Raw genomic sequence first — 16,197 nt, forward strand, 5'->3', positions numbered from 1 at the left:
CAAATATTCTGCTCACGTACAAAAAATTAACAGCGCACATTTTGATGGTGGCACAAGGTCTCCGCTTGGTCCATCTTACTACACTTACTGATAATGAATACGCCTGAATGTTAATGCCCTCATAAAGAAATCTGGAGCGTTTGAGTGGCTCTGCCCACCTCCGCTGACCCTTATCCTTACCGGGAGGAAGGGAGGGGAGGGGAGGAGAGGTGGGGGAGGTGCGGAATATAAAGGAGTTCATTTTAATACACTCATGCGCACAAACACGTTTGGTTTCTCTCTCACATACAGTTTCTGTCTCACACACACACACACACACACACACACACAGCCTGGGTTATGAAGTGTTGGCGCTTTGAAACAGTCAATTACCCTCTGCCTAGGGAGGATACCTGCTGTTAATTACTGCTCAGTGTTTTATATGGAGAGTAAATAAAGAGCCCGCTGACATTCACATTCCATCATTGTGTCCCTGAGCACACACTGTATTGTGCATGTGTGTGTGTTTTGATGTTAAGTCAACCCCTAAGACATTTTTTGCCAAAACACTTCAGACAGGACTTGTCCAAAGATTCCGTACATCTATATCACCCACTGTATCACTTGCTGTAGAACAATAGAGTTGAGTGTAAATGTTTTACTTGTGCCTAATGACCTTTCGCATGTGTACCGCTTTATTTCGTGTAAGTCTCAACATAGGTTGAACCTTTGCACTGATGAAATGCAAATAATAACACAGCACTGCGCAGTAACAGACAGCACACAGACAATAAAAAGCCACAACACCTTGTGCCCTCAGCTCAAATATAGAGGCCTGTACTGTAAAAGAGCAGTCACAAGTTTGAATTCAAGCCTGATTTACTGCCCCATTTTATTGAAATTCTGTACACGAGAAGGGAGGAAAGCAATATATTTGCCAATCGTCCAGCTAAATGGGTCTCACTGCTAAACATTGTTGAATATCCTGGGGTTATGGGGCCATGTTTTGTCATATTATACCTCTTTGCCTCAAAAGCCATCACAGTAAATCTGGTCGGGAAGTCGTATTAAATGTTGCAGTAGATGTCTGCTGAGACGAAGGCTGAGTGCAATCCTGGCACTTTGAGTGTACTCTGCAGTCTTAAAGTGAAGAAGTGCAGCTGCTCCTTTGGCCCTGTAAAAATACTTAAATGAGCAGATTATTATGGAGAGAGCGGATCCTGCTCCTCTTAACTCACCTCTTTTCTTTTTCTCTATGTGGCAAATCTTCGAACATATAGCAGTTTAATAATTTTAAATGACTTCAATCTTAAAGATTTACCCGTTCATACAGATTAAGATTTGCACTGAAATGTGCCTATCAAGCAATACAAGCACATCTCATCGGTTTCTCGTTTAAATATACCAACCCTTCAAAAACCACATACTTTACATTTACGTACTGCATAAGTTGTTGTATAAACAATTGCATACTGTTGATAGTAGTTTTGATTCCACCAAAACTCTGCACTGGATTACCTCAGCAAACATTAAATAACGGGACTTTGACAAAAATGAATGCAGACATAAAGTTCACTGGGATAAATTACACAAGATTCAGAACTGTTTTTGTTTATTGCCTCCAGTACGGAATTAAATTTTAACTACCTGGAATAAAAGAAATAGTACATCAAAATTCTTAGAATGCAGCAGCGTAAAAGGATTATGTGGACCAGGGCCGTACACTGCCTCAGAGAATGACAGAGGCCAGTTATACTACTGAAGTGATATATAGCGTTTCCTGTTGGACAGATATCAGTAACTTTTTTGCTCAAGCCTCCATCTTCTCAGAGGCTTTGTTGTTCATTAGTTACGATTTGGCCATGTTTACTGGGAGCTGCTCATCTGGGAGAGTCTGTCTGTCGACTACTAGCACTTACGGTGTCTTAACTGAACAAAATTAACTTAAAGAATGTAGGATTTATGGTCAGACTACTGCATTAGACTACATTCGTTTTAGCTAGATGCACCTGATAAACTAGCAACTAAATGCAGTCTTAACTCTTTCATCCAAGCTCCTGCAATTTAATGTGGTTTTCAACTTCCGTGACTTGTGTTTGGCTCAGAAGCAGAATTCCTTTAACATGGAATCTTTTCATTTACCACTGCACTGCTCAGTGGCTACTTTCATTGTGTAATGTACAGTGAAACAAAAAAGTCAACGATAGAAAACCACTATAACAATATTATCATTTTATGAAAATATACTTGTTTTTCCACCATTTCACTAAGCTAAATTTAGTCTACATGGAATACCTGTCTTAATCCATCGCTCCCAAACCAAATATGTGAAAATCTGTGATCAGCTACAGGATGTGTGTGAGTGTATACACACAGTAAATCAGTTAATTACCCTTTTGACAGTTGAACTCATCAGTAGAATTAAAAGGGAAAAAAAGGAAAACAAAAACACCCAAACTAAAACTTCTCTGTGTTTTACTGTCTTCTACACATAGAATTTCTTTCGTCTCAGCTCTGAAATATTGTTGTGCCGTTTGTCTTCTGTGGTTTCTATCTCTGCACATTTTTACTGCGGTGAAACCTCACGACGCTGATAAATAACAGGCTTCACCTTTTCCTTAGCAGGACTCAGCATGACTGACTGCACTCCTAGTCTCTCAGAGAGTGTGTCCTCAGCTGTGAATCACTTGTGTTCAACACACACCTATGCTCACGAGCGCACACACAGTCCACTCGTCTTTCACCCACGAGGAGAGAGTGGAGCAGAGGAGATAATCTCTGAAACGTCACCCCGCTGTCAAAGGTCAGCAGAGTTGAAAGGTCGCCCTCCACATCATTTATAGGCTCTTAAATAAGCCCAGGCTCCTTATGCACCAGCCAACTCTCCCTTTTCAAGCAGTTATCAGACTCTACAAGTTTGCCGATGGGCATGTCCACATATTGAGAGATCATAGAAACCGTGAAAGAGAAAGAGACAATTAACGGAAGTAGACATGGGAGAAAAAGATTGAAGAAATACAGCAAAAGTAGGAGACAGATATTGGAGATAGAGGCCAGTGGTTCGGAAAGCGTTCTTTAGGATTTTACCATAACATTAGTCATTACAACTTGATCTTTTAAATGTCAACACCCCCCCCCAAAAAAAAAAAGAAGTCTAAAAAGTGTAGTGAAGGAACTAAATGGATGATGGGCTCTGTTGCACTCTTTCTGTTCACTTTAACGTACCTCCTGCACACTGTTGACCACGAGAAGCTGTAACTACAGCAACAACCGGGGCAAAACATGTTGATGAAGTTGAGCGATAAGGGGGGTTCATTACAACCTGAAATCATTCTGTTTATAACTTCTTAGCACTGGTCCTCTAACCTTTTAATATGGTCCAACTGCACTTGTGACAGTCTCTTGAACTGTGTGTGCCAGACAAATGTTCCCGACTGTTGTTTTCGCAACATTAGAATTACAATAGCAACTACTGGCTTTCAATTATATTGAATATTCATGCTGTAATGTTAAACCATTAAGAAAACAATGGCATAAAGACAGATTTTGAAAGGTTCTTTCTGACATGTTCTGTTTAAAAGAAATTCAATTAACTTAGATTATAAATCAACAATTGAATGTGTGTAGGAAGCACACAGGTACTGAAATGGCTTCATTCAGTGTGCGTGCCAACAACTAGCCAATTATTCAACCAAGTTTCAACAATAGCACAATCACAAAAATCATTTTACACGGTGCATGACGATTGCATGACAATGCACCAAAGTTCTGTGTGTTTGTGTAGCAGTTCAGCCTCTGAATGATCGCACAACTCACCAGGAATTATTAGTTGTTGTGCTTATTTTCCTTCAGTTACCTTTTTTTTTTTGCAATGAATGAATTGATAATGACTTTAAAGTGAGCTCAAAGTGATGGAGGATTCTGAGGTTCAAAAAACTGTGCTCATCTCTTAGAATAAAAGATCCTGCAGTGTGCAGAGGTTTTCAGTAAGGCAGAATGGAGAACTTTTAGAATATGCATATGCTAAATAATGTTCATCATTTCCATTTAACCCACAGAAGGAAAGAGCTGCTCCTCTGTGACAGTGAACAGAGAACTAAGAATGTGCTGCTTTTGACATTAACGTCCATTAGCAACATTGGCTCAAGATGGTGGCTGCCCGTTATCTCAGCATTATCTCAACTTGGGTTCCAACACCATGAATCTTTTCTTCACATAACTTGATAAATGCAACAGTTGTTGGGCTGTCACTGGCCATTGCCAAAACTTGAAAGCATGTTACAGTATTACCTGAACTACTCCTCATAGCATGCTGATTGAGTTAGCTTTCAGCAGCTAGGTTTGTTCTATATTTGGTGGATTTTATTGTCTGACTTTGCAAGGCACAATATGTAAAAGTGCACTGTGACCTAATGAGAGTAGGGTCTTTGCCATAAACATTTTTGTGAACCCTTAAAAATGTGTTATAGACAGAGGTGGAGAAAGGATAAGAGAGGTAAAGATAGGATGAAGTGAGAGATAGAGGAGCCGGGCTGCTCTGTGATTCTCTCTGGACTGTGGCCGTGACAGAATTATCCTCCACGGAGGACCACCGTGGCGGCAGACATACGTTTCTGATTTCCTGGGAAGGCTTTAACTTCTTATGGGTACATGGTCCTCCCACAGACCAACAATGTCACTGATGCTTATATATCTGCAGGAATGTGTGTGTTAATGTGCATGTGCGTGTGCACACGGTTGTCTTTGCACATGCACTCTACTGCAGAAGACGAAGCCATTTTGTTATTGATGGAGTTGGGGGCCTAAAGCTCAGGTCTGGGTCATACAGACACAGACTAACACATGCACACACACACACACACACACACACACACACGCACTCACACAGGCTACAAGAGGTGTCGGCCTGTGAGTCCCTCCCTCAGTGGGTTGCTCACGGTCGGTATGATGGAGAACTCTTTCTCACTCCAGGGGATCCTATAAACCTGTCACAACCGTGATCTTTATCTCTCCGTCTCTCTACGACTCTTGTCTTTCTCTCTCTGGTGTTCTTTCTCTTGTTTCAAGGTGCAGGTTTTGCATTTGTGAGTGTGTTTCATTTCCATCGGTATGAAGACTCACATGAGCTCAGAAGTATGTCTCTCTCAGCCTCACACACACACACACACACACACACACACACACACTCAAACACACACACTACCCTCTAAATCACAGGCCCAGAATGACCTGCCACGGTCCGTTATGCTACAAATGTATTTGGTTACCAGTTTGGAAATGTCAGAGATTGGAGGCCTTTCTGTCCATAACAACACGGTTGTGTTCTTCTTGTTTTGAGGCTGAACCGCAGCTTGAACGCACAGATAACGGCTGTTATCTTTGACCTTGTTTTCATAGATTTTGTTTCAAATAGACAGGACCTGTGAGGCTGAAACAATAAACAGAGGGTTTTGTGTAACACGTGATTTGTGTATCACTCCTGACTTTGAAAAATGTTTATGAATTTTAGCAGCGCACGTTGAGCGTAGCGGCAATAACCGTTAATAACTTTAGAGCATTAAGAGGAGAATGTGAAGGGAAAAGGTGAAGCATTGCAGACTTCCTGAGCAGGAGGTGAACGTCTCAAGTAGAGCTAGTGTAGCTGGATTTTTGAAAAACATGGCATCATGTCTCTCTTTCTGTATATAAACTAAACTGCTAAGTGATTTATTACTCAGTGACAAACCACTTGAGGCTACAGACAGGATTAAAGCATCTGCGTACCAAACCCTCACCAATCACATTTATATATGATATATGTATATAATAATATATTTAGGATATTTATGCTCTGTGTGTGCATATGTGATTGGACAGCTGTGTCAGAGTGTCAGATTTCCTCTCATGGTGGTTAATTTTTCTCATGGTGAGTTAGCTAGTCTTCATCTTTGTGAATCTTTTGCATTGGAAACTGTTTTTTAAAATCATCCAGTATTCAGATTTGTTGCCAGCAATTGAATTAGTGCTGCGTGGAGAGGGTGTGCCTGGTGGCTGAGTCTAGTAGCTCTCATGGCACAAGTATGGAGACTATACAGCTTTATGGCCCTGAAGCTCCTGTGGACCAACTGTTTTCACTTCCCTCGCACGGACTTCATGTACTGCTGAAATCTGAAAATAGCAGACGAGAAATTACTGGCGTTAGATCATCAGTATCATCCTAATATAGTGAAAATCTAGTCAGTTAAACATCAGTATATTGTTGTCAGATGAGGGGTCATGGGATGATGTGGAAAAAAGTGTTCTAAATTCAGTGTAATAAAGCAAAAACAGCCTGTTATTGACCTGAAAGTTACATAATTTTTATTCAGCAGTACCAGAGATAGGAGAGCAGAGAGATGATAACAAATGGACAAGTAATCCCTCTGACCGACCCATTAACCACTCTGATACATCTCGGGTCTGTTTGTTTTGATAGTTCAGCAGCGAGGACACAGATGAATGTCTTTCTCTATTATGATTCCATTAGCAGAGCCAGTGTCATGTTCTCTCGCCTCTGTGGTTTTCCATGGGCTTGTCAGCCCAGAGACCAACTGCCCTCTGCCCAGGGAGAGCCTTCCCAACAGGGGACACGTCTGGATGACCTCCTGGTATTCTGGAGGGGCAGGACCCAGGAGATAACGAGTGAATAAAAGGACAAAGTAAATACAACCAAAATGGAAATTTTACGATCTCACTAGAGGGCAGTAATTTCTCCTCACTTGCCACAGTTTTGGTTTGGACAAGGTCAAAGATATAAATATAAAAATGACAAGGACGTAGGCCCTATGAGACAATGTTTAAATTCCCTCAGTGTATGTGACCAAGTAGTGGGGTTGAGATTGCAGTCTTGAGTTTTCCGTCCATATTCCAAGGATGATGGAATCAGTAAGAACACTTCTCACTTCCTCTCACATTGAATAAAGTAGCATTTACTTTATTTATACATATATATTTCTGGTTGGAGCAAGATGTTGGGTTGTGACATAATACAGATCAGTCGGTTAACTGGACCCAGGGGACAAAAACAGTGACCAAGCACATATTTCAAACCACCAAAACATATTTTTAAAAGTGAACATGATCCAGCTAGCTGTGTGTTCTTCATAAATCAAAGGGTGGGGCAGGATAATTGTTTTGCAAGATGCAAGTAAGTATCGAAATCCAAAACCGAGCCTTGTTTTAAGGTCAACAAATCCAGAGTCATGCCCCAGTTCAAGACCAACAGTCCGTTCAAGTCTAGAGCAAATCACCATATGAAATTTAATCCCATCTTAATTAAATAGAGTAACATCACTTTAAGATACAGGAATCATGGATTTGGATAAACTATGTAACATTTAAAAACACACTGATCAGCTGTGTCTGTGTTGTTCCTGTAACTACAACTGTTTCTTACTTCCAAGCCAAGCTCTCACATATTACAGTACAGTGTTATCCATCTGTTGGTTGCTACCAGAGGCACTTTACACTCCAGCAAGTGTTGACTCCTGCTCTGATTGTTTTTAAAATCTTAAGGATTGCGGAGGACGTCAGGTCATTCCATGTCAAAACGCTCCACGCAGAGAAAAAGGAAACTATGTTTTTAATGGCTGGCATTCACAATACACCTGCATATGTTGTTTTTTCACTTATTCACTTATTTCACATATAAGCATCTCGGTTTAAAAATATAGTTGGTAAGAAAACTAGAGTAATTAGTGGGCTGTTTTTAATCCATTGTTAAGAGTTATGATGTGGATGATCACAGAAGCTGCAGCAGTCATTTTTCATTTCTTTGTTACCTAAAATAGTTTCAGCTCAGACACTTACTGTGGGTTGTTATGGTTGCATATTGTCCACCAAGGCACTGCATATTTAGAGAAGGGGAGCCAAGACAGTGGACAAACCAAATAATGCAAACTTGCTCACCGCCACCCTCGTGGGCCAACTAGTCCAACAAAACCCAACAGTTCACAGGTCTCACTTATCAGTGTCCTGCTGTATGTAACTTCCCAATTCCTCCTCCAGCCTACAGTTAACAGACATATACCTCACTCCTGCGTGGGAGATCAAGCTGAAGATGGAGTCTGCAGCTTGCATGGTCACTGTGTGCCAAACAGTGCTTTTATTTTAGAAAGTTGTAAATATCTCTCTCTACAGGTTGTGTTTTACTGTTGCGGAGTCTGGGCTGATTTTTCTATTTTGAGCCTCAGCATTTATATTCTGTGGCCAGTAATTTTAGAAACAGCTCCAGTGGCTGATTTACTGATACACAGAGGTCAAAGCGGTGATTTACTCACTTCCTGTAGTGCCTATCTGTTATTTGTTCTCATGTTGTTTCCTCTCTTAATCTTTTTTCATAACTGGTAAACATTTTTCTTTTTGCAGATAACTCTTTTTCCTAATTTAGCTGCTTGATAACTAGACATTCATGTGTTTAAATAATTTGCTGCAGACTGAGATACTATATAACAGACAGAGGGGTAAACACAAATTACAGGGTTGATTGCTCATTTACTTTGAGATACATTCTCATACTTTTTGGCTTTGATAACTAATTGATCGAATGATGGATAAAGTGTTTTTGCTTTCAAATAACTATTTGGAGGGAGGCAATAATGCGAGTTGATAGTAATCTGTTAGTCGCTGATTGATGGCGTTCAGTCCAGCCCTTAATGACCTGTCAGATGGCGGGAAAAATGAGGTCAAAGGCCTCTTGGATTCAGATCAGCGGAGCTCCTGCCCACTGCCACTGTGGTCATCTCTCTGTGTGTCTCTGATAAAGACGAACACTGTTTGTTTTTTCTTGTGGTCCTTTGTGTCGGAAGTGAAGTCGGGCCATCCTCCAACAGCAACATGTGGAGCTAGAAATAGAAGGCTGAGATTTGCAAGGGAGTCCTGATGGAAAGAAAACAGATGGAAGATAGAAATGTTAAGACGACCACAGGAAAGTAGAGCAATCTCCTACAGGTCTGCGTAGGCTCGAATTATTATCCGAGCTCAATTATTAGGAGCTGCAGTCTGAAATGAACGCGCTAAATGTTCCAGATCTTTTCCAAGCTTTTTCCAAATTTCCCATCATTGTCTCAGCATGAGATACTTTTCGGACTGTAGCACCAAGGCACAATGTTAAAATAATCTATTATTACACTTGATGACTGAGTCCATACCCCACCATCATCATTCCCTGTCAGCCCATTTGTTATTAAAGTGCTGGAATGTGTCTGGTACTTCATCATGGTGAGCAGCGCTGAGCGGTCACTCTGCAGCAGGAGGCCACATGACGTCCTTACCCCCCTTTAACACACACACACACACACACACACACACACTCACGCTATGATAAAAACCACAGGTATACGCATTCCTCCTTCCAGTGACAACTAGACACATTAAATGAAACTGGTCCACACACACATACCGTGCTGTAAAGAGACACATACATAGACAGAGCTGATGATGGCAGACTGGTCAGGCTGATGGATGGTCTGAGAGCTAAGAGGTGTTTGTCTGGCAGGTCGCCATGGGTGTCCAATCCAGTTATTCTCTGTTTTTATACTTGTGGCTCAGCTGTTTTCACCTTCTTGAAATGAACTATAACAAGACAGGACAAAGGGCCGTGTTTCTGTGACTGTGCCGGCTGAACATAGTGTCACACCAACCAAACCAGGGCGCACTGAGCTCATTTCCCTGAATGCGCCAGTTCGGTGTCTTGGTTATCTATATTCTAGAGACAAACCACGCGCCCCAGTGCAAGGAGAGGCTTGGTAGAAGGTGCGGCAGTGCCCATCCAGCGGAGTTGTCCCTAATCTGGGCGAGTCAACAACATCACGCAGACATAGTGCTGAGCTTCTGGAACACCCCCAGTGGGGTTTAAAGCCCAGAGGCGGACAGAACAAAACTGATGCACATGCAAAACCATAGAGACATGCCCAGTAATATCAAGGCTTCAGAAATTAAGAAGATGACTTGGCCACAACATTAACCTATAGGATTCTGACATTTGTTTGTAAGTGAGGATGTCTTTTTTTTTTTTTTTTTTAAGTTACACTTGTGGGACCAGCTGCACATTTGATATTGTCTATGTAGAGACAAAATTGAAGAATACACCGTAAAAACATGTCATTCAAAGGTAATGCTGTGTCCTGGGACAGCAGTGACTTAACCTGAGAATTTGACAGAGCTGGCTGTAAATTGAGAAAAACCTTCTGGCTAAAGGTGATCACTGAAAACTACACCGGATGATAATAAGCTGGAGGCTTAAAACACGGCAGTTGTTTAAATTAACCAGAATATTTACAGCTGCAATTTTGCTGAGAAAAAAAGTAGGGAGCGAATGAAAGGACTACGTTTCATTGGTTTACAAGTATAAACCTTATCTTGTAGTGAAACCCCTTTTTTATGTGGGGACAAGCCAAGAATGTTGCTTTTTTTTTTCATCCTTTTTGTGAAACACTTTCAGTTGACCAGACGGTGAACCCATCACACAAACATACGCAGTCCTTCCTCTGGCTGATATCTGTTTCAGTGCTTTTCTCAGTTTTCCTGCCAGCAGGGTCATCTGCCCCGCTCTGTCTCGCTGTCAGCTACTTTATTGTGCCGGTTGGCTGACTGACTCCAGCTCATTATGAGCAGGTGACAAGGACAAGATGAAGATGGAGGGCAATGTTAGATCACTGAAGCCTGAGAGTCAAGTACTTAGTCCACTGTGGAAGAGTGGGAGGAAACAGACTCCACAAGTGTGTTTTCTGCTTTGCTTTTTTTTTTTTTTTTGCAACGAAGCCTTACTCTCTGTATTTATGCTGCATGTTCATGTGCATGTTTCTGTCTGTGTTTGAGGGAGATATACATTGTTGTATTCCCAATTAGGGCAAACATGTTTTGCTGTCTACTGATTTATTGTAGCATAGCTAGCTGTATTCTTTTTGGGGAGAAATTTGCTCATACGCTTTTTTTGCCAAACAGAGGATTTCTACCTTTCTAATCTCTGTATGCTAAGTTTGAACAGAAAGTAGACGACAGCTTGTTTAGCTTAGCATAAAGGCTGTAAGCAGAGCTGTGACTTCTGGGAAAGTCCTGTTGCCTGGCAACCTTGATAACAAGACAGCAGGAAGTCAGTAAGGCTGGCCACAGTACCGTAACTTTGCCTCATTAGTGTACAAAAGATCGCAGTGGGATTGGTTCTACGTATGCAACATATTTCCATATCTTCTGACAACCATGGGATGTTTAAGAAGAAGGCAGAAAAGGGAAATCAATCATGTTTGGGGGGTTTTGGCTGTCTAACCCTTGTCTCTCATGTGAAAGTCCAGTGGGTGACCCATTCATCCACCTTATCCTATCCACTGAATCTTTGTTTACTGGTACCCACATACATATGTGTGTAGCTTAATTTGAATAACAACATATGAATTATTTATTTATTTAAAGTTTTTAGGCTTTTCATGGCTTTAGGTTTGATAGGACAGCTTGAGAGATGACAGGAAATGGAAAGGGGGGGGGGGGCGGGGGATGACAGGTCGGACTCGCACTGCAGCGCGGACAAAACCCTCTGTACATGTGTCATGTGATGTAACAACTGAGCTACTGGGGTGCCCCGATATATTATTTTGGACCAAAACCTCAATCTTTTCCTGAGGCTATCAAGTCGTTTTGGTGCCTAAACCCTAACCAAACTGGGACTGTCTCTCACCGTGCAATGTCATATAATGTACGTAAGCTCCGTCCTTATGAATTTGTCAGGTGCCATGTTGTCAGCAACAGAAAAACCTTGAACATAACCCAAGTTAAAACCACAACTTCAGTTCTACGTGAGTACACAGATGGTTTTAATTCTAAAGATTTCAAACTGTTCTTTTGTTATGTGCAAAGATATACTGTAATATTGTGTACTTATTCTTTAAAGACAGACTTACACATCATTTAGTGACATTTACCGCCTCCCAAGGTTATCGCTCTATCATCATTCCCGCTGAGAGAATCCGTGCGACTGTGAGTCAGAGGTTACTTTGACAGCCTGCCCAGTTTGTAGCACAACATCAAAGTAGCACCCTCCGTCACCGCCGGGCCATCAGGCCCTGCTGTAGCCTTGGCTGGGATGGGACTTTTCTCTGTTCACACTTAATTGCGTTTCACTTTTGTCTCAGGTCTTTTATCTTTCCTTTTTTCATGCTTACAGTGGGGCTGATAAGTTGCTATGGCTTAGAGCTGGTGAGATAAGACTTCCCAGGGCACAGACGCAAGTCATCAGCGCCTGTTAGACCACATGGAGAAACGTAGGTAGGCAGAAAGAGGTTCATCTCAGTCTTTTCCTTCCTCCTATTTATAACTTGTGTTTTACCAGTAGACTATCCTTATCAGACAAGAGTCAGTTCTGGTTTTGCGTGTTTATATAAAGTTGTATGTTTTGTTTGTTTTTTTTTTTCCATCCCAATATCTGCACTTCCTTTGAACACGACCCACACAAAAGCCAAACACCAGCTTCACATGCGTCCCCACAGTTCAAGGCTGAGATAAACGTTGTCCTGTGGATTCATAGCATGCGTGGTTCAGAACTGATGTAAGTTACATGAGGATAAGGTCTCCACAGGCTGCATTCTTGTTTTAATTGATGGATGGTATGATGAGGACCAACACGAGGCTGCAGTTAACAAAAAATTCTACAGGAGACCGATGAATCACCAGTTCTTCGCGGGCTGTTTTAGCGTCGGACAAGTCCAAGTGTCTGTGGAGTTAAATCAAAGGCATCTCAAGTGGGTCAGATGTTTGGATCTATTTTCAGATGTATATTAACTCATGTCTGCGGCTTCAGATTGTGTCTGTGGATTTGGCTGGATATTAAGGAGAGGGCCGTGATTTGTTGCCGCAGTATTCAACTGAAAATATATATACGTACTGATTTAGACGTTCTCTCTTCAGCCATCCACTCGGAGACAGAGATAGTATCTTTGAAGAATTGTCTGCAGCAACCAGAGCATAACTTACTTCACACAGCCTGCTAAAGCTGATAGCAAGCCCACATCTGTGTGTGTGTGTGTGTGTGTGTGTGTGTGTGTGTGTGTGTGTGTGTGTGTGTGTCTGTGTTTGGCTGTCTTGGTATTTCTTCCTCTCCCTTTGTCCACATTTGCACATCTTCCTTGACAAAATTCTCTGTTAGGACTCCTTATTTGTTCCTGGAAATCAACACTTCCACAAGCACACAGGGAATTTCTCTCATGTACATTTCTACTGGGTTACTGCTGTCCTTTGTCAGAGGACGTCTGATTATTCCATTACATGGGTTCAGATCACATTCATAAGACATTGGGATATATTCCACTTGATGGAAAATTAGACGTTAAAGCATCATTTACAAATGGTTACTATCATACAGGACAGATGATCTCATTTGCAGGAGAAAAAAGTTTTACAGTTTTTACTTACTTGCTTTCTTTCTGGGAGTGAGATGAGATGATCTGTCATTTTCATGGCTATGCTTTGAATGTTGAATGAATTCTACTTCTGTTTTTGAGCTGTATGCAATTGACATTGTTTTTTATTTTATTAATTGAACTTGAACTTGTATGCAAAGCGAGAGCGTTAACGTATTTAAGTTCCCCCAAAAATGAACGGACAAATATTCAGTCAGTATCTACTCACCTTCTTAGCGATGGAAAGGTTAAAGTTTTGTAGTCTACAGAACATTTCCCTAGCCTCACAGCAACGAACAAGCTTGACTGCATGTTGATGGTATAAATAACATCATTTCAAATCAATTTGGAGGCTTCTGGAGACACCAGACGAGCTGTATGGAGTTTTATTTTATTTTATTGTTTCAAAACAAGTCTTTTCTTTACTAGCTGTCTTCAAGAATGCTGCAATGCAGTTTCTCTGAAGCGTTTGTGTGAACTATTTCTTTAATGATTCTCGTTTTTCAGAGTTATGTCAAGAAATAGCTTTTTGGAACATTTGTGTTCTTGCATGCGTGCGTGTTTGTAGTTGACTCAAGGTTGCCTGAATAACATTGCGCACTAATAACTGAATCCCTGCTGGTAGTACCACTCCCTCGGTATCTTTCTCTCTTGGATGCAGTCCCATATCCGCTGAGTAAGGCCAAGCTCTAAGTGCTCGCTTTTTATAATACTTGCAAGGTGGCTGGTGTTTACTCAGACGTCTTCAGATAGGCCAGTGCAGTCAGGCTCGCCACCTGTGTTTGCAGGCAGAGTTTATCCACTGCGGCCTTTAAATTTGAGATCAACATCAACCAAAGAAAACATTATTCAGGGGTTGAAGGTCACATAGTTCACTCTCAGCCATCAATCGTGTTTGTCGCTGGAAAAAATAAAAGTCTGATGGCTTTAAGAATGTTAATACCAACTTTGGGTTCTGACTTTATGTGTTTGTAGAGAGCCGCTCTCATCCAGTTTTCTGCCTGTCACTTGGAAATGATGCATCTGCCGTCACCTGTGCTTTCTGAGTGTGACCAGAGGATAACCTCTCCTCATCCTCACTCTCAGCACCTCTTATCTGTGAGTCATCAAACCCCAGGGGAGTGGAACAGTGGAAATGTGCACGCTTTGAGCCAACTTTAATATGCAAAGTGTCCAACCGTCTCAAAAAGTCGTTGTTCATTCAGTTTCGTAACACCGGTAGCTCATCTTTCTTCGTGATCATGGCTCCCTCCTGACGCCCCCCTTTTTGGCCGGTTTATGTATTTTTCTTCTCGCTCCTCTGAGAATTAAAACATTGAACAAGATGAGCTTTTTCCCGTCTGTTGGATTCTCTTTGGTGTTGTAACAGTTTGTATTCTTTTCTTGCGCTCTCCTCTGGTAGCCAAATGTTCCTTTTGGAATGGTACAACAGAGGTGCGCCACTGAGAGAGTTTCTCTCCATTGTTCAGCTCAAGGTCTGGTGTGCAATATGGCCATGACTAACATCACAGCATGAGACGGAGGGCCGCTACTAATTGTGGAATAAAGTAATAGACCAAAAGGAACTAATTTTTGTTTCCTCCCGGTATCTCTTTTTGTCTTTCTCAGTCCTTTAGTTTCAGTCCAACGTGTTTTATTGACATAATGGTAAAAAAATGTACTTTTTTCAAGGAGGTTTGGTCAAAAGAGAACAATACAGAAAAGGTGATCTTCAACTGCCATATCGTTAGCCAGCTGTAGATAGTAGAGCTCATCCATCCTTCCTCATAGTCAACAAATAGCTCAGGCTGGACACACACACACACACACACACACACACACACACACACACACACACACACACAGCTTGTCTGCATAGAAAGAAGGGAGTATCCATCTGTGCTCCGACTGATTCAGACACAGGCCGCTGAAACAAAAGAGGGCTTCACACATAAAAATATGATATAGAGAAGAACCAGATACCCCAGGGAACACACCTGTAGAGGGTAAATGTTGGGGCACGTAAACACAAGCGCAGAATTAATTGGATCATTATTGCATCCTTACATTAGAATACACTGATCTTTCTCTTTAGAATAAACGATTTACAATTTTAAAGTGTTTTCTTGAAAACATTTCCAGTGTGCCAAAAAACTTCCCGAAATGAAAGAAATGAATAAAGAAATTTAAAAAGACACTTGATGCTGCTTTAGAATGCTACAACAGGAGGCTTTTAAAAGCTGTTGTTTTGTGTCAGTCTGTATGTGTGGAATTAAAAAGTGGAAAAAGAGATGAGACGAGGCCTCAGCGATCTAGTCGTTAATTTAAAAGGTGCTCCACTTTAGCGTGCGCCTGCTGCGTATAGAAAAACAAAATATTCCCGGGTCACTGGGATCTTTGTGTTTCTAGAGAAAGCTCCAGGGTTAAGGTAGTCAAGTTTTCATTTGAAGATAATTTGTTGTTCATTGAGCAGGAATGTGTTCCATTGGCCGTGCGGGCCATCAATCTTTGAACCAGATTGGTGGACTGGTCAGATGTTTGAGCGCTCCTCTGGGACAGAAGGCGGCCGTGTTAATGTGGAGGGTGGAGGGTGCGTGATTGTCTCTCTCTCTCTGCTTCTTTGTTTATGTGTTCCTGAAGAACAGAAAAGAAAATATGGGATAAATAAAAGAGGAGTGGGAAAAGGAGCAGCCCGCTGACTTTGACTTGTCCCCCGTGGCTGTCCGTCTTTGTGCTGCTGGCTTATTTCTCAGCGTCAGTCCTATCAGAGATCACAAGGCTTATCATGATGGATCAGTGTACATTTATCAGCAAAGCACAGAACAAAAGGCAC

At 41.6% G+C, this 16,197-nt stretch overlaps 1 long non-coding RNA gene across 1 annotated transcript; it reads left to right on the forward strand.

Annotated features, from left to right (window-relative positions):
• Positions 1–2,610: 2,610 nt before the first annotated feature.
• LOC119024607 lies at positions 2,611–14,614 on the forward strand. Its single transcript, XR_005076518.1, has 3 exons — positions 2,611–2,782; positions 12,155–12,255; positions 14,361–14,614. It is a non-coding gene; the product is annotated as an uncharacterized LOC119024607 (long non-coding RNA).
• The last annotated feature ends 1,583 nt before the right edge of the window (positions 14,615–16,197 follow it).

Source organism: Acanthopagrus latus, chromosome 8, assembly GCF_904848185.1.
Source record: "Acanthopagrus latus isolate v.2019 chromosome 8, fAcaLat1.1, whole genome shotgun sequence".
NCBI lineage: Eukaryota > Metazoa > Chordata > Actinopteri > Spariformes > Sparidae > Acanthopagrus > Acanthopagrus latus.